This window comes from Nipponia nippon, unplaced genomic scaffold (assembly GCF_047370975.1).
Source record: "Nipponia nippon isolate SJK-2023a ecotype South Korea unplaced genomic scaffold, ASM4737097v1 scaffold_12, whole genome shotgun sequence".
NCBI lineage: Eukaryota > Metazoa > Chordata > Aves > Pelecaniformes > Threskiornithidae > Nipponia > Nipponia nippon.
Window position 1 is genome coordinate 14,006,119 of NW_028262313.1, and position 17,994 is coordinate 14,024,112.

The following is a 17,994-nucleotide window of genomic DNA, read 5'->3' on the forward strand; positions in this document are numbered from 1 at the left end:
TCAGATGGAGAAAAGACTATCTTTAATGTCAGAAGGAGTAATGGCTTGTGCACTTGCTAGCCTTAGTTTCTGCATTTTGAAGAATCCCAAATTCTGCAGGTAAGAAGATGCAGAAAACTAAAGTAAAACATAATAACTACTATGTAACTACTACTAAAATTAATTAAAAACACACTAGTATACTTAAAGAAGTGCCTTTTATCTGCAATTTCCCAGCTTGTTTCTCTGTAATGAAATTGTGATGGGTTGGGCATATCAGGACTGATCTGCTTTCAGATGTAGGTGTCTCCTCCGTGGCAGTGTGAGGACTGGGGTGGGCAGGAGCGGGGGATCCGTGATGCTGCTCTGCAGAGCAAGGTCCTGGAGCAGCGCTGGCATCCACACAACAAACAGCCCCTGCCAGGGCCCAGAGGCAAGTTCCCTGCAAGATCTGCTGCTTTACTGACTCTTGTTTTATGAAAGCTTGTGCACCTGTGACATGTACTGCAGGGATTTTATGGGGTAATTTGGAAAAAAAAAACCCCAACCCTTCTTGCAATTCTTTGTTGGTTTGTTTGTGCTTGCAGAAGCCTTTTCCTCTGCCTAGGGCAAAGGGAAACTTTTTCTGCTGCAGAAGCTGGAGAACTGACCAAAACCAATGATAATCCCCCAAATTTGTAGAGTAACATAACATGGGGCTAGTTGGTTGGGGATGCTGCTTCAACATTTTCAGGCAATTTGCAGTGTTCTCCTTGCAGCTGAGGAAACTCTTCCAGCATGCAGGAACATACAGTGGAGATGTTCCCCTGTTATATGTATTTTCTGTCTGTAACTCTAAGCTATGAGCTGTGAAGATAAATCACAGCAGCTGTGCCACATTTGTTTTGGAAAGAACCTAGTGGTACCCCAGGATACAGCTGTCACTGGGAAAAGGAAGAGTGGAAGATGCTATTTTCAGATACGTACGAACATGGTGCTCAGCTCTGAATTCTGCCCAAAACCTCTTCCAGGTAAGAAGGTCTTTTCCCAAATAATAGGGATTTGAGGCAGAGATTGTGATAAGGGAAATGCCCAAAACCCAGGAGTCTGTTTTTATTCTCTTTCCTTCCCCCCCCCCCGCCCCCGCATTTTTTTTTAGAAAAAGAAATTATCACTGAGTTATTTATTACTAACAAATGGATTGAGATAGAAATCATGCATGGATTATATATATATATATTTGTGCACACACACCCCCACACACACACACACCCACCCACCTACCCCTTGTTATCTTCCAGCCTGAGCTGGATGGGGGTAAATTGGGAAGAAATCTTGGTTATCAATGGCAAGCCATTCTGGTAGGGCCCAGGTGGGGTCTGTTCTTAAATCTCACAAAACAGTGCAGAGCTTGGTATTCTGTGGAGGATCTCACAAGCACCAAAAAAAATCTTCTAAAATAAGGGATACTCCTGGCATGGAGGAATTCCCTGTTGGTTTATTGATATCACTGTATCAGCTCTGCAAGTGAGGCATTTTGAAGCATGGGGGGAGGGGAAAGGAAGACACTTAAGTGCACAGCTGCTGTTACTCAAAAATCAGGCCAAAGCTCATAAAAATCAGCACACCAGGCACACCTGGGTATGTATGGCTTTGTTTTTGATAGCTCTGTGTGAAGTACATCAGAGCAAACATGCTTTGTGCTGCCTGTATTGATAAAGAGATCTTCTAAATAACATTTATCCAAGCAAGAAAAGAGGTAAGAGGATATTTATAGAAGTCTTTCATATCCTTGTCTTGTCCAGAAGAATTGTTTAGGATTATAGCTTTGCTCGTGTATTATTCGTGTGCATTTTGTATTATTGAGAGCCTCTGTTTTCTGTCTTCACAAAAATGTAGGAAAAAAACTATGCAATCAGCTGCTCACCTCTGGGGAAAACATGATCAGGCAGCATAGCCTGTTGGGTTAAAATAGTGCAGTCCTGTCTGCTTATTTTGTCAGTCCCTGGGTGTCAGTGCAGTAAGCTGTTCTTGGTGGACCTAAAGGGCAGAAGGTTAGGGTGGGTGGGTTTGTCTTTTTTCTGTGTGCCTATAATTTTTTTTTTTTGGCCTTTCACTTAAATTTTTGTTGTGATGCTGACAGCAGAGATTAATTCTCTCTCCCAGAAGGTTCCAATCTAGAGTCTTCTCACTAGTAAGGAAATGTGTTGAGCTGATTGATGACACATCTGTAGGTAAAAGGCTTGTGAATGTCAAAAACATTCCTGTTTTAGGAGGTTTGTCGTACAAACTGTGTATGTACTAAGTTTGTATGGACTTTGGCTTATGTTAAGTTTCTGTGATGCTCTGTAGATACAAAAAAAAAAAAAAAAAAAAGGTTTTCCAATGCAAACGAGGTCTCTTGGCACCAGCAGCCCTCTCAGGCCAGAATGTCACCCCATGCTTGCAGGCTAGCTCCCAGCTGGCCAGCTGCAGCCTCTGCTGTGAATGCTCCTCTCTGTCCAAGAGCAATTAGTCACCATCTTATGATGTTAAAAACTTGTCTGTTACCTGTCCGAGCAAATGTCTATAGGGTTATAGGAGAAATTTGCCCTGATCTGATTCATCCCAGAGACTTGCCCCAGCTGTGGCTTAACCAGACTGTAGATCCCACTTGCATCATGCTGGTAAGGGATAAAGTATCATGGCTTGCACACAACGCAACGTACAGGAGCATCGGGGCCTTGTTACCTGCTGCCCGGCCTCTCCTTAGGTTTGGCACAGCTGAGACATGCGAGTTGGAGTGCGAGTTTGTTTGGGGAAAAGCAGTGCTGTGGAACCTGGTAAACTTAAATGCTAGCTTTGGAGAACACAGTGTGTTATTCTGGGGACATCTGCAAACAATATTGTGGTGAAAGGATGGTGTCAAATATAAAGCTTGAACCCTTTCCTTGAATTTTAACTGTTCTGGATGTGGAGCTTTTTAAGAATCTCTCATTGAAGTTTTTGAGTGCAAAGTCACTGGCCTTGAGAGCCTTTCAGAACCATGAGTCAAGTGCCTAAGATCAGAAAATTCAGAAGATAATACACCCTGCTGCTATATATATAGTTTGCTTATATTTTGCTTTCTATTTTTGAAGCCTTTAGGAGATATATTTTTTTATCTTTTGTCTGCAGCCGTGAGACCTACTGTCTCAAAGTGCTGGGATTTAAAAGCCCAAGACTAAATACTAGATACTAAAAGACTTGCAAGGAAAACCTGTGACAGTTGGCAACACTAGGCTAGTTTGATTTTTCCCAAAGTAATATGAAAGCAGGAATCTGAGTAACTCGCACTGCTGTTACCTCTCATAACTGGACTGTGCTTTTGTGGCTTAAAAACAATGAAATAAAAAGAATTCATTTGATATTAAATAGTAGCAAGTGGGAGCAATAAGAATTTTAAGATGTTTATCAGAATTCTTTATAATGTTGTTTTAAAAAATAATTTTAAGATTGAAATTCCAGCTTTGTCCTGTATTTCAGTCATTCCTGTGAAAAGTTTATTCTGTATTTTTCCCATTATATGTTAAGATTCAGACTTGTGAGGTGCTCACTCTGTTTCTCTCCTGGGAGCAAGCTGCATAGAGTATTTGGCTTTGATGTAAGTTCTTGCTTTTCCTGGGTCTTGTTTTTCTTGTTGTATTTTAAATATATGTATTATTATAATGAGCAAGCTACCAAAATATCTCTAGTTCTCAAGAACTAAGCCCTGTTCTTCCAGCCTTTTCTACCCTGCCCTCCCAATTGCACTCCTAGGTGTTGTCACTGAAGCCTCACAGCTCTTCTGGAGCTTGGTGAGAAGTGACCCTTTCCATAAGCTGTCGAATGAAACGGTTTTATCTCACTTGCCGTATAAGTAGCAGAACTTACTTTGTTCTCAGTGGGCTGCAGTGGTGTGGTGAGTAGGATCAAGGGGAGAAGTGCAGCACCCTTGTTTCTGAATGAATCAGCTGCTCTGATTCAGAGCTGGGTCTCAGAGTTTCAGGGCTTCTGTGCTGCAGCAATGGTGCTGATATTTTTGGCAGAATAAAGCCCTTCTACTTTCGAATGACTACAATAGTACTTTTATCTAGAAAGTGAAAAGTATTATGTCTTTCAGTCTTCTAAATGAATTTAATGCTACAGAAGCATCCAATATAGAAAATTTTGCTTGGAACTGTCATGCCTTATGAATCCTCAATGAAGTTACAATCTCTAGTTTTCGGCGGCTGTTTTTTTTTTTTTTCTGCTTTCCTCCTCGATTCTGTGCTTGAACAATGTCTGTCCTCCCACATAGCTTTGCTGGGGAAAGCAGGATTAAGTTCACGTTTCCTTCCTTTCAGAGCTCTTCTGTGCCCAGGGCAGAGTTGCCTGCTGGTTTTGTGGGGCTCAGGTTCTCACCTTTGGTGAAGTTTCTGTGCCTTAGGCCAGTATATGCCATAGTAATAATACTTATACCATCCCTTTGTCCTCAGCAAATATGATGTTGTACAACTTGTCTGGTAATGAAAGAGCTGTAAGATAATGTGCCTTACTTTGCACTTGCCATTGGCTCAAACAGGATCCTCTTTGTGTTCAATGTTTTTTTTGATTGATACAAACTACTGCAAGAGGATTTCTTGGGTTGCATCAGCTGTGTTTAGGTGACTTTCTCCAGTGTTTCAGAGGCGTTTGGTTTCTAACATGTTGCATCTCAACAGCCATACATAAACACTGAGACTGAGCTAGGTTCAAAATCCTCAGTTTTTTGCTCAGGAGCTGTAAACTGATATTTCTACCCATTGTGTTTAATTTCTGTTGGTTGCCTCTTCCATCCCTGAGGTTTCTAACAGCTTGTATGGTGCTCCACGCTTTGGTGAACATGTCTGCCTTCCTCAGTCTTTCTTTCTGGTGCAATATTGCTGATGGGTGTTCTCAGGTGTGTGTTTTGGTAGCCTTGGTCTGGAATAGTGCTCAGATGCCTGTTTAGCCAGATCTCCTTGCTTTCTTTGAAGCTCTTGCAAAGTGTTGTGCAGTAGCACATCACCACCAGCATGATTTTTGCTATCTACCACCTGTTGATATTCTTGCCCAAAGCAAGAGAACATTGTCCTGTTTTGTGTCAGTATCTGTATTGAACGCCTTGCTTTTCTGACAACTCAGACTTGCAGAACAAAGCGCTTGAGTAAGATACTATTTTTTAATGACACTCAGAGGTCTGTTAATTTTGGAGCAGAACATAAAACCTAGTTCTGCTTAGGGCAATCTCATGGAAACTTTTTTGTTGTTACTGGAAACAAGGCTTGGATCACACTCCACACGGGAATTTCTCCTCAGTAAGGTTTAGATGTTCAGGTAGCCCTGTGTTATGGGCTTCTGCACCCTGCCTTCCTCATCTTTACATAAGGATCGCATATCAACAGGAGTGAATTCGTTTTTACTTTGGGGAGTTACTGAGACATTTCATTAAAGGGTCTGCAAGGTAAAGTAATGAGTTCAAAACCATACGCCTCATGGATCAGCTGGAGTGACTGGCCCAGTGGCTTTTTTCCCCCAAATCAAAATGATTAAGGAGGTAGCAAATAGAGCTGGTAGCAGGGGTTCACGCCATGTCCCCAGTCTGAAGGTCACAATTTCAGCCCTGCAGGTTGATTCCCACCAGCAAGGCACTGTGGCTCACGGCAGCATCCATGGGGTGGGACGTGCTCCTGTTGACCCGTGTGGCTGAAGCTGATTTCAGCCTCACTGAGTAGTTAGTGTTTCTAATTGCTATTTGTGCTGCTTTCGTGTAATACAACTGGGAACTGAGAAATGTGTTTGCTACTTCTTTGACCTCTATATGCAAATCTTCCTTGAGGATCAGATGTGTGTGAGAGAAAACGATGCCAGTGTAATTCAAAAATTATATGATGACATTTGTTAGCTCATCTGCACATGGAAGTCTATTATTGCCTGTTAATTAATGGAAGTGACATAATTGTTTCATTTTTAGAGTGCTGCCATTTATCAAAATGTGTTTGTAACAGTTACGCTGCCTGATGTAAAGTTGCTTAAAATATTAGGTTACCTGGCCTGATGCTGCTTGTTTTTAAATATCCTCATCATCATTTCTTTGTATTAGTTGGTGGCAGGTTTAGAAAACGAAACTATAAGATGCACTCTTACTGTCAAAGAACTTGAGAGGTGTTTGCATTGTTGCTGCACAAATATACCCAAACCCTTTTTCTGCAACTGTTCCAAATGCCGGCCTGCTGATACAGGGGAGAAGATCTCACTTCAGCTGGGATGTGCAGGAAACGTGGCCAAATACATGGGAATGATACAAGAATCAGGGCTTTGGGCTTCTGCTTCTTGGCTTTCCTGTTTGCTAATAGGTCAACAGGCCAGCATAATTAATTAGTCCAGCCTGCACAGAAGTTGTACCTATTTGGCACAACGCGTGTGTGTATTGGGAATCCCAAACTACTGTTGATGGAGCAGGAGTGCCTGCGTGGTGCAGCAGATGCTGTGCAAAGACAGAGCTGACTCCCAAACACAGCCTGGCTGTGGTTGTGTCACACTTGTCCCCACATTGATCAGCAAAGTAATTAATGTGCCCAAAGAGATGTCTCTGCCGCTGACTTCCCAACCTTCGTTCATGTCTTTCCATGCAGTGCGCTGTAGTTGTACTTACAATAAAGTAATTTCTGCCTCAAACCGTTAGTTTGTTTGAACTTCTCTGGCAAGAGACCCGCTCTTTCCTCAAAGACTTCAGATGTCAGAAAAGGTATTGTGCCCGTTGCCTTCAAACATACTTTTGTTCCTTGTAAGACCAAACATAAAAGAATTAAATTCCAGCTTAACTGGAGTCAGCAGCAAAACCCTCATTCACTTATAATCAATGGTGCCAGCACCCAAATTATTTTAGTTTGTGGTGATACTGAAGTTGTTAGAGATCAGAAGCCAGGAGTGTTGGACCTGCCCTGTTGTTTCTGATGGAGCATTTCCCTCCTGTGAAGGGCTTGTTGTTACCAGAGGAACAGCAGTGTTTCTCTTTCAGATGTGCTTTACCTGGGGGGGGGGGGGGGAGAATGTTTTTCCCCATTTGACAACTGATGCTTTATTACTTCCTGAACTCTGAGCTGTTCGCATAGATATTACCTTGCTGACAAAGTGAAAGCAATTTAGTAATCGCTTGCAAGAGAAAATCAACTCCAGTAGAGTTCAGTTGCCTTTGTTCCAGCCATTAAAATGCAGATGCTACCCGATTCATATATGAATTGTTTTGATAGTTTCATTATTTTTCCTTAGTAGCATTTATTAAAATTGCAGTTGACCACCTCGCTACAATATACTCGTGTTAGTGTGACCTGCGTAAGGAGAGCCTGGTCTCCCATCACCCATTGCTTACGCAGGGATGGCTCTTTGGGTCTCTGACCACAACACAGCAGTCATCCACAGCTTTGCTGGAAAATGCTGCTGATGCACCTGACAAATTTCACCCAAATTTTAGGTAAACGTAAGAAAAATATTCATTTGAAAAAGGAAATGGTTGCTTTGGATCCTGTTTGAATGATGCCATTTCTTAAATACCAGTTTTCCTTCACTTCTAAATGTTAGTTTTCCTTCGTAGACTGTCATTGGGACCAGAGGTTGTCTTTACATTACAAAGTGTCTGCTTCTTTGTTAGCCTTTAACCTTCATATTTTCTCCATTGTTATGTTCCTGATTTTGTCTACAGCTTCTCTCCTATTTTCATTTTCTTTGCTGTGGTCCTAACTGTTTTGTCAAATGCAGCCAAGCATCTGCCTGCTCTTTGCAGCACGAGCCATCTCAGGACTGCTTCCCTTGCTGCAGTTTCAGCATGCCTCGTGAACTCTATTTCTGATAGAATCCAAATTGTACAAAATCCTTATTTCATGTGTATGCTCAAAGAGAACCGGGTTAATCCAAATTGCATCAACTTTTATAGACCTATTTTGCCTTTCACATTATGCCAGAAACTGAAGTATTTTCCATTATGTTTCGTCTCCTTCATTTCGTTTTTCCTGACTCATTTACTGATGTCATAGATGACAGTTTGTGTCATTGCAATTTGCTTCCATGGAAATAACTCCTGCACATGTGCACGTGGCATCCGACTCCTTGCTCTTCACTTCTTACATAATTTGGGAGCTGTCAGAGCTCTACCCCAACGTGCCCATCTGTCTATTCTCTCAAAGTTAATGAGCCTTTTTCTTCTTGCTTCAGGCATATTACACACCCTGACTTATTCATAGATGATGTCTATTAAAATTGTCAAATGCTTTGAAAATTAAATTATTTCTCTAAATAAAGAGCTTGCTTCTAATCTCACTGAAGATGTTTCAACACAATTGGCCTATTTTCTAGAACAAATCAAGAGCGACTATACTGAGGCCTGTCTGACCGGAATGGCAATTGGGCCTTCTTGTTTAACTGAAGATATTTGTGGTTTTCTATAGTGTAAGAGCTCAGAATTTGCCCCTGACTTAGTCTGGAAGCAGCAGCGCAATGCAGAATTTACCTGGAATAAGGCATCCAGATTAAAGTGACCTCTCATGACGTGAAGCAGTCAGCATTGGGGGTGTGTGTTTATTCGCTTTTAGAGTGGTGGAACATACAGAAAAACATTTGATGTTAATTTCTCAAAAGGGTGAAAGGGAATGAAGGGAAAAAACATACAGTTCATAACAGAGTTGCTACATCAGTCTAAGGAGAATTCATAGTGAATTATGAGTATGAAATAGTAGTGCATTAACTGAAGTTAGATAACAATAAACAAAGTAGGGGAAAAAAGCTCAAATTCGTATCATTGTATTAAGAAAATCAGTAGCAAATTTAGTTCATACTGGGGTGTGTATTCCCCAGAACAATTTTGGGGAAAAAAGAAAAGTAATTTAAGATTTTTTAACAGTCAGTGTTTCTATTTTTTGCTTTCTTTATTACTAAACCCAAAGCTGATCAAACATTTTGTTTCTGGCTCCTTTTTTCTTTCTCTCGGCTGTAAGGCCTAGGAAAGGAAGAAAGCTAGAATTAAAGAAATGAAACAAAATACTGTTTTAAAAAAGTCAAGCTAATAAGATTTTTTTTTTTTAAAGTGTGGATAATAAGATTTAATCAAAAAGCCATGTTGTTAGAACAAATTTTAAAAAGTATTAAACTGTCCCTATTCAATGCTGAAAAGGAAAAGCAGGCTTGCAAGGTGCCTGTGTACATGTGCAAGGATGCATCTGATCAGAGAGAGAAGGAAGGGGGAAAAGGAAAACAGGTGGAACTTGGGATCCTGGATTTTGGGAGGAAAGCTGGCTCGAGATAGGAGTGCTGATGGCCTCTTGGGCTGAATCTGTGGCTCAGCCTCCTTGGAGCTAGTCTGGGTGCATGTTGATGGGAGGGTAAGGTCAGCAGGGCTTTGGGTGACCTCCCTGGAGGATAACCCATGTTACCACCCTCTGGTGCGGTGGGAGAGGAAGGAAGAGGGTGAAAACTGATGGAGGGAGCCAAGGCAAGAAGTCTAATGGTGTAGGAGTAAGGAAGAGGGGGTGAGAGCAAATTGGTATGCAGAGAACCATGTAATCACTTAGGTGCTGAACACCAGTTAGATGATTGATGTAGCTGGAGAAGAAAATGTACTTTCTTGCAAACACAGAACTTACCAAGAAAGGCAGAGGAATACTTGGAATTCAGAAATGTGTTACGAGAGGCTTTACCTAGATATCACAAACCTGATTGTGCAAGTAGTCTCTTTTCTTCAAAGCAAGAGTCATGACTATGACCCTGCCTCAGTGGAGCCTGCAGAAAGAAATGCAGTGGGGACACAGGGATGGTGGTGGTGGTCAGTTCTACTTTGTTGGAATCCACCACGTGTTGCCCCTGGTACGGTTAAGCAAGCCAAGCCTTTTATTCTTTTCTTCTCAGATGTCTGTTGTTCTGCTGTCCCCATGGATGAGTGCAGCCTAACCATGCTCACTTTGCCCAGCCTCTGAGTTGGCTGGGTACGTGCCAGTGCTGGTCTGCATGGTTGTGTCCATATGGCACAGCAATCTCCAGTGCTTCCTCAACTTCTCATTGCACTAATGCATTTTAGGTGCAACATATCCATGGCCTTCTGCCTGGAGCTGTCTCACGTGCAGGACACCCCTGCCCATGAATGCACAGGCTTGCTCCTGTTTGAATCGTCTTTCTTCAAAACATAAGATTAGTGAATAAAAATACAAGTATTAAGACTCAAATGTCTTGTGCCAGTGGCATTAATTCTGCCTTATCTTTACAAGAAATCCCTTTCTTGGTGTGTGTATATATATAGCTTAGATTATATTTTTCTCTTTCATGTCCCTCTTGTGCTGGCATGTGGCTCAGATGTTGAAGTAATTATCTTTGTTTCCAACTGATAAACTCATAGTTTACAGCCAAATTCTGTTTTTTATAGTTTGTTATCATGTTTCATTATTAGTTATGCGATTAGTTCAGTCCTCAAAGCCATTCAGCTTCTCCTGTGTGATGATCCAGCCTTTCCCAATGTGGGTGTTGCATCCTGGTTTTGAATCATCAGTACATTTAATTCCCAGAGTAAATGTTTTGTTTTGGCATCATTAAAAAAAAATCAGAATTAAATGACTATAAAGATCAAACTTTGCCAACCTCAACGAACAACTTACTTCCAGACCAGGGTTTGGTTTTTCAGCCTAATCCATTTTCATCTCTGCAGCCAATTCCGTGGCAGTTTCACAATTGCTCTGTTTGTCTTTTTCTCTGGAGTTTACCTAATAATTTCCCTGGTGACACCATATCAAATGGTTTAATGAAATCAGTGTAAATTAGAACCACTGTATTTTTTTTGCCTAGAGAATGAGCCGTTAAAGAACAAACAAAATCCCAAGACACCAAGCCAAGACTGTTGCAGTGTACATCTGGGAAACTCGTGTCGCATTTTATAGCACTTTCCATGTATCTTCATGTCTTTAATTTTCCTTTTAAATCTGTTCTGAAATTTTGCCTGGTTAAGATCAAACTAAGATGTTTATAATTATGTGGATCGTTTTCTATCTTTAAATGCAGGCATCACACAGACCAGTTATTTTAACTGTTTCAGTCTGATATTGGTTTTTGTCCTTTTTTTTAATACCTATTGTTAAGAGTTTTCTACCTACTTTTGTCTGTAGGGTTTCCCTTAGTACTTATTTACTCAAGTATACAGTTCTGATATATTTAGATCAGAGAAGTGTTGGCTTTCTGAATTTATACTGTCAGTCATCCCCTTTCAGGTCCATATGGATCAGTTTTCCAAGGAAAAAAAAGAAAACAAACAAACACTAAAAAGGGGAAAAAAAACCCCAAACAACAACCTCCCTTGCATTTTTGCAGTGTTCTTCAGATGTGTGTGTGTTTGTTGGTTTTTGTTTTGTGGTGTTTTGCTTTTAATCTCTTAAAAGGTAAATTAAGTAGTTCCTTAATCAGTCTTTGTTGCCTAACATTTCTAGGATCCAATGTATTCCTTGTGTATTAAATAGACATGTGAGAGCCTGTAAAACTGGAAAAAGAGGGAAAATACAACTGCGAGGTCATGGTCCCCTTCTCTGCTGGGGAAGGTTGTAGAGCATCTCTGCAGACCTTAAGGAAGAGGTGCAGTGGTGGGACCAGAGCTTTGGTGTGCAAGAGGCTGCACGCTGCCGAGAGCTGGGTTTGAATCACTCTGTGAGCATTATCCATGCAGTTGTAACCTTTGACTATTCTTGCTATGAATAACTACATTTTCTATGTAATTGTTCTTATATCAGCTGTTGTTGTGTATGAAATACAGAGAAGTCAAGTAACTCATGAATATTTCAATAATCCCTTCTCTAACACTGTACGGCTATGTGAAAACACATATTTAATTATACTATTATAGTAAAAGCCCTGAGTGGTTTGTCAGTTTGTTAGGGACACTTTTTATTATGCTTTGCCCTTTGCTTTGCTTTTTCCTGGCTTATCTGATGCTATGATGTTTTTTTAAAAAGATGCTCAGACAGCACTGACAACAGGAGGGGCACTCAGTGGCATATATTAATAATGCACCACCACATTAGGTAGGAGGCTTCTATTAAACATCCTATAATTTTAAATAAATAGCTCTCTGTGCTTTGAATTAGAGGGTTCTGTAGATTCAGGTGCTTGCTGAGAAAATCAATTTAAGGGAGAAGCGATTTCGGCCATGTGAACCTCACGGTGAGCAGCCGCGTCCTGGTGACGTACCAGGCTGTGCATAGGCGCAATGGGCCGAGCTGCCTGAGCCCAGGGTCCGTGTGCCAAGGGAAGGGGAGATTCTCCCTGGATCACGTGTGGCATGTGGTGCAGGGTGTGCCCCACGTCACTGCATAATAAATCCCAGTTTCTTCATTAGAAAACGAGTGAGTTACCAAACTGGCATGATTTCAGAAGACACAGAGAGCTGGAGTGAAAAGAAAGCTATAAATGCAACATCAAACGATTTCTTGCTTGATTAAGAAATTTGCCTTATTAAGTAACAGATGAGTCACCACCATTCCCCTAAAAATGGGCATGTGTTTTATGTAATGGTGTGGGTACGCTCATGCCATGACTCGTGATCTGGCCTGGTGAATATTCATGTTCTTCCTTTCCAGATTGACTGTTGCTCTCTATTACTATTACAAAGTATGCACAATAACTTAAGAACGTCAGGTTCATTTTTACTGAATGTGATATTTCCCCAAAAACATAATTTGAAAATAAGTCACTTCATGATTATTTTTTATTTAGATGCATGTATGTATTTAGGTGTGTTTTCCTACGGGTGTGTACGTAGTGGTAACAAATGCCATATATGTGGTAACTTAGAATTATGAAGATATTCAACCACACACAGGATAGAGCACTGTGCTGCAAAAACTGCTGAAAGTTGTGTAGTCTTCTGGTTTTTAAATAGGTGTGGCTTTAAAACTTGCAAAAAGTTAGCTACAGAAAGCCAGGCAAGTGTTTTCGTTGTTTTGTTTTATTTTGGGAGCAAACGTTGCAAGTGCTGATTTCCAGACCAAAAAGCTGTCATGCAAAAGCATTTAAGAGAGGAGAGAAAAATTGGTTTTCTTGTGAGTAGGAAAGTGTTTAATACACTTTACTACAACAACCCTGAAAAGCTGAGGGTAAAAAAACCTACCGCATAAGATTTTCCACCAATGTTACATTTGATGTTTACCATGTCATACGATTGAATTAAAAAGGGACTGAGGGAATGTCACCCCAGTGGTGGCAGAAGGGGGGGTCTTTACAGCCAGAAGAGCTGCCTTGGGGGATTCTGCAGACTCTCAAACCTCTGCGTGCCAGGGAGCAAATACACACGATGCCTGTAGCAAGCGTTGACTTTTTAATGCGGGTATTGAATGCTTTGTTGTTTAACAATAAGGATGAAGCAAACTCCAATTTTTAACTCACGATTAACTCCATGTACAGTGGCAGGTAAACATGCCACACAATAATAAGGATCCCAAAATATACCTGCCAAGGAGGCTGAGGGATGCTTGGCTGGTCTGTTCACAAAGGTGAATTTCAGCCACTGGGGACATGCTTACTAAAAAAAAAAAAAGGCAGTTTGGAATGATATCTACACATAGAAAATATGAACAACTATGGTGTAGTCATTCCAAGAAGTTAGGACAGTATGTGATGAGACTCAGATTTATTTGGTTGTAGTATTTCTGTGTGTCTGAGCTGAGAGAGCAAGTTTATCATTGTGGGGAGTGGCAGAGTACCTACATCTTCTTGTGAGGTTCCCAGGTGCTCTTCCACCAAGGGAAAATAAAAAAATAAGGATGCTAGTCTTTCTGCCAGAAGGTAGATTAAGATCTCTTCTGTGTGCTTGTATTGCCTTGAAATGTCTGGAAAAGAAATTAATGCCTTTCTGACTCAGTATGAGGGAAGATACAGAGAGGGAAATTAATTCTATTTGGTTTTGGACAGAATGGTAGTGATTCATTATTATGACCCTACAAAATATCATTACTTGAGCTTGTGTCTGAGAAAATCCATTTTCCTCTTGCTGTGAAAAAATGAAATTTTTTTTTTTTAGTTTGCAAGTAATTAAATAGTTATTTTCTGTGTTGGAATTAAAAAACAGTGGTAAAAAGCTGTGTTTGGGGACATTTCCCTAAGGTTTTATTAAGTGTTTTTTTACACTGATTTATCTCCAGTACCTGCTGGGAAAACTTCTAGAATTTCTTGCAAAACTGAAGAGGGAGTATCAGATACTTCCTTAGAAAGAAAGTGTCTAATCAAAGTGCTAGTAATATGGTCCCCAGTTCAAGAGTGGCTCTGGAAAGTATTTAAATACTTAAAATTAGGCATAAGCGCTTCTCTGGACTGTTTCTTCAGTTAATTTTGAAGTGGGTATCCACAGAATAATCATTAGGTTTTGATTTTTCTTTTCCCACTGAAATTATTGAGAAAATGTGCCGCTGTATTGATAGTGCATGTATTGCTTTCAAAAGACAGGAAGATTTCCTGATGCTACCAAGTCACTAAAATGAATTGGGGCTTTCTACAATTGCCACTTTTCAGAATATACTTGAACCGTAGGTTCCTCAGACGCCTGCAACCTCAACAGATGCCCAGAGCTGAGGACTTGGCATCACTGTGTGCATCTCCATGGTGTAACAGGGGCACGTGTTGGTGCAGCTGTAGAGTCCTGGTCCCCACATTGTGCAGGCTGGGGTCCTCATGGTTGTGCTCTCCCACCTGAGCATGCAGTTTTATTTCTGGCCTTGGGGAAACAAAAGGGGACAGGATGTGCTGGTCCTACCCTGAGCTTGAGTAGTAGGGACAAACATAGGGTGTATATCCAGGGATAGGAGCTCAAAACCGCTCCCAGGTTGGACAGCTTTGCTCAGAAGCACATTCCGATCATAGAATAATTTAGGCTGGAAGGGACCTCTTGAAGGTCTCTAGTCCAACCCCATGCTCAAGGCAGGACTAACTTCAAAGTTAGATCAGGTGTCTAAAGGTAATCACCAGCTGTGTTTTGAGCATCTCCAAGGATGGAGATCCTGCAGTCTCTCTGTGACCCACTTCTCTTGTCTGACCACCCTCACTGTGATTTCATGTATTTTTTTTTCTTATTTTATACATGATTTTCTTAGATTTATCACTGTGACGGTTGCTTCTTGTCATTTTGCTGTGCAGCTCTTGGAAGAGTCTCACTGTCTTCTCTATAAGCACCAGCAGGTAGTGGTAGACAGCAAATATGTCCCTGTTCAGTGCCTTTTCTCTGGGCTGAAGCAAACCCAGTGCTGAAGCAAACCCAGTATTTAATGTGCTTCAGCCCCAGTCACCTTGGTGGTCTCTGTTGGACTTGCTGCATTCTCACACACCATTTAAAAATAGATCTGCACAGAAATAGGGTAGCATCTTAGTGCTGCTACAAAAAGGAGAAAGATAAGTTGCAAGTGCCTAAAATACAGAATTCTGTAAATATAAAAACACGATTTTATTCAGTCGCTAAAAATAAAGGGGCCCTTGCAAGGGTGTCATGAAAAGATGTATTTTAAAGCAACCTTCTGTTCCAAAGAAAAATGAAAATGAATTTGGCAATGCATTAAAAAAAAAAATTAGTAAAGATGCAAATAGCAGGAAATACAGAGTTTAGAGTGAAGAATGAAGCCTTAAATCTGCCTTCTTGAGCCTAAACAGTGTATCCTATTATATAATTTAAAATTATTTGCCATTTTGTAAAGGGCTTCATGGAGCAATAACAATTTATATCAGCTGATTATCTGGCTCAGATAGTTGTGAACTATCTGCAACTGTTTTCCTGTCAAAAATTGCAGTAATTGCAGTTTGGTTTACTTGACTTCAGATTTATTTTTACCCTTATGGAGGTCTACCATCAAAGCCAAGGCTGAAGGAAAAACTTTTGATTTTAAAAATATGTTTGATCTTTAACAACTTGTTGGCTTTCATCTGCTTATCAATGAAATGTGAATGCAACTCAGGGAATTGAATACTGCTTACAGTTCAGGAAAAAAACCATCTCTTTTGCTCACATATGGCCTTTGTGCCTTTGACAAGCCATTGGATGACGCTTGTTTTTCTTGTGGTGAGGGAATTGCTGAAAGTCATTGCTTTTGATCATTAAGTACTTTTGTTTTTTACAGAAAGAACACCATGAATTAATGTATTATTCTCCTCTCTGAGTCTGCCTGAGACTCAGGTTCTTTTTTGGCCTAAATTGACAATCCTTGATTTCTTACCCAATTTCAAATACATATTGTTAACATTCAGACTATGAGTCCCAGAGACTTATTAAATGATTTACGAGAGCACAAGAGCTCTGCAGTCTGTCCAGGAGAGGCAGAATCCTGGCTGGGGGCTGGGGAACGTCTTGAGTTCTCAGCAGGTGGCGGATTTTCTCCAGGAAAAAATGTTCTGAGCTTTGAAGGGTAGAACAACTAAAGACGAATGCATTTAATTCAAAGGAAAAAATAATTGTGTTTATTCCAAGAACTGTTTGTTTGTTTTTCCTTTTAGCAAGAGTAATGGCGGTAAACACTCCCAAAGGCATGTGAACCCCCCAGTGCCCCACCAATACAGACTAATGAACCACCATAGCTTTTGTTTCTCTTTGACTAACCTTCTGGAGTATCTGAAAACTTCAGCATACCAAACTCTTGCTTTAAATAATTCATGTGCATAGAAGAGAAACAAAAATGTTTTTCTCGCTTCAGTTTATTCTAAACTGGGCTTAAAGACTGAAGGAAAAAAACATGCCCAAAGAACTCATTACTTACCTCTACCAAAAAGCAAGAGTGGCATAGACAAGAACTTGGCTTTGCTGAATGTTTAAATTATAAGGACTGTCGGCAGTAGATTGAACTGGAAGTAATGATTGACCACAAAACTCAGTATGTGTGCTTTGAAGTTAGCTATTGGAAAAAAATCTGTGGTAGGCATAGGTTTTAATTTTATATGCAGAATTCATGAATAAAATGTGCATTATTTTTCTGGTACAGTGATGTGCTTAGACTGTAGCTGAAGGAATTAGTCATAAAGTTTTACCTTGTGGAGACTGAGGGATGCATTGAAAAGGAAAGCTGATGACTTCAAGCCAGAATCCATGTAAAATAATATAAAAGTATTAACAAAGCAATAGGATGGTTAATTCTGAAGGTGGAGCCCAGTCTTGAGCATTGCTGTAGTCAGATTCCCGTGTATCATTTTTCAAAATGAATATGCAAAATGCTTCCTCTATTGATTTTAAGGCAGTTGAGATAGATAGCGTCTTTTGTTTGGTGTGGTTTTTTGGGTTTTTTTGGTTGTTTGTTTTTTGGGGGGTTTTTTTGGTTGTTTGGTTTTTTTTACCATTATAATCTTGGATAAAACCTATACCACTTTTGAAAACCTTCATTATCCTGATGTCTTCTCCAAGGTATTCCTGCCACTGGAGAACCTGATGCTATTCTGGGACGAATAACAATGATTCTTCAGGCAGTGAAAACTGAAAATAAAACAATAAATAAAGGCAGTGTAGAAAAAAGGAGGTCAATGAGACTTGATAAGGACTTTAGCACAGGGTTTTTCACAGAAATGTGGTAGAACAGAGCCAGAAGCATTGACTCAGACCTAGGAGTCACCTCTCTTCCATGTAATGTTTATGCCAACGTAAGAAGTGAAGGTCCATCACTGTTTATGCCAGGCCTGATGATGGCTGAATTTAGGCAACATCAAAACAAGCAGTGATGCTATTCTGGGCTGAGAGATTTTCTCTTCCTTCTTCCATTTCTCAGGTGTGGGGACTTGGCCGCACGCAGGGGCGGCTGTCGGTGGCAGCGAGAATGAGGGCTGCCAACTTCTTTTTTGGCTACCGTTAGGGACAAGGTGACAATAGAGAGCAGTGCCAACATCTTTGATCCATCTAAACCAGGAATTTGGGAGCTATAGGATAAGGCAGAGCTCCTGCCAGTGTCATTGCTTTTTTTTTTTTTACACATTTCTCCTACATATGTACCCAGTTATTTCAGGTATTCCATTTCCATAAGTGCACCTGGAAAATGCTTTTTTAGGTGTCTTTGTCAT

At 40.5% G+C, this 17,994-nt stretch overlaps 1 protein-coding gene across 14 annotated transcripts in view; it reads left to right on the forward strand.

Annotated features, from left to right (window-relative positions):
• The window catches only part of HTR2C (5-hydroxytryptamine receptor 2C), a 245,429-nt gene that overhangs the window by 177,271 nt on the left and 50,164 nt on the right, over window positions 1–17,994 (forward strand). The window contains exon 1 of one of the 14 annotated variants that reach the window (XM_009465322.2): window positions 1,614–1,717. The exons of the other annotated variants lie outside the window; for them this stretch is intronic. The gene's annotated coding sequence lies outside the window, so the exon portion shown is untranslated. Of the gene's footprint in view, window positions 1–1,613; window positions 1,718–17,994 lie in introns of those variants that run through there. 14 annotated transcript variants of the gene reach the window in all.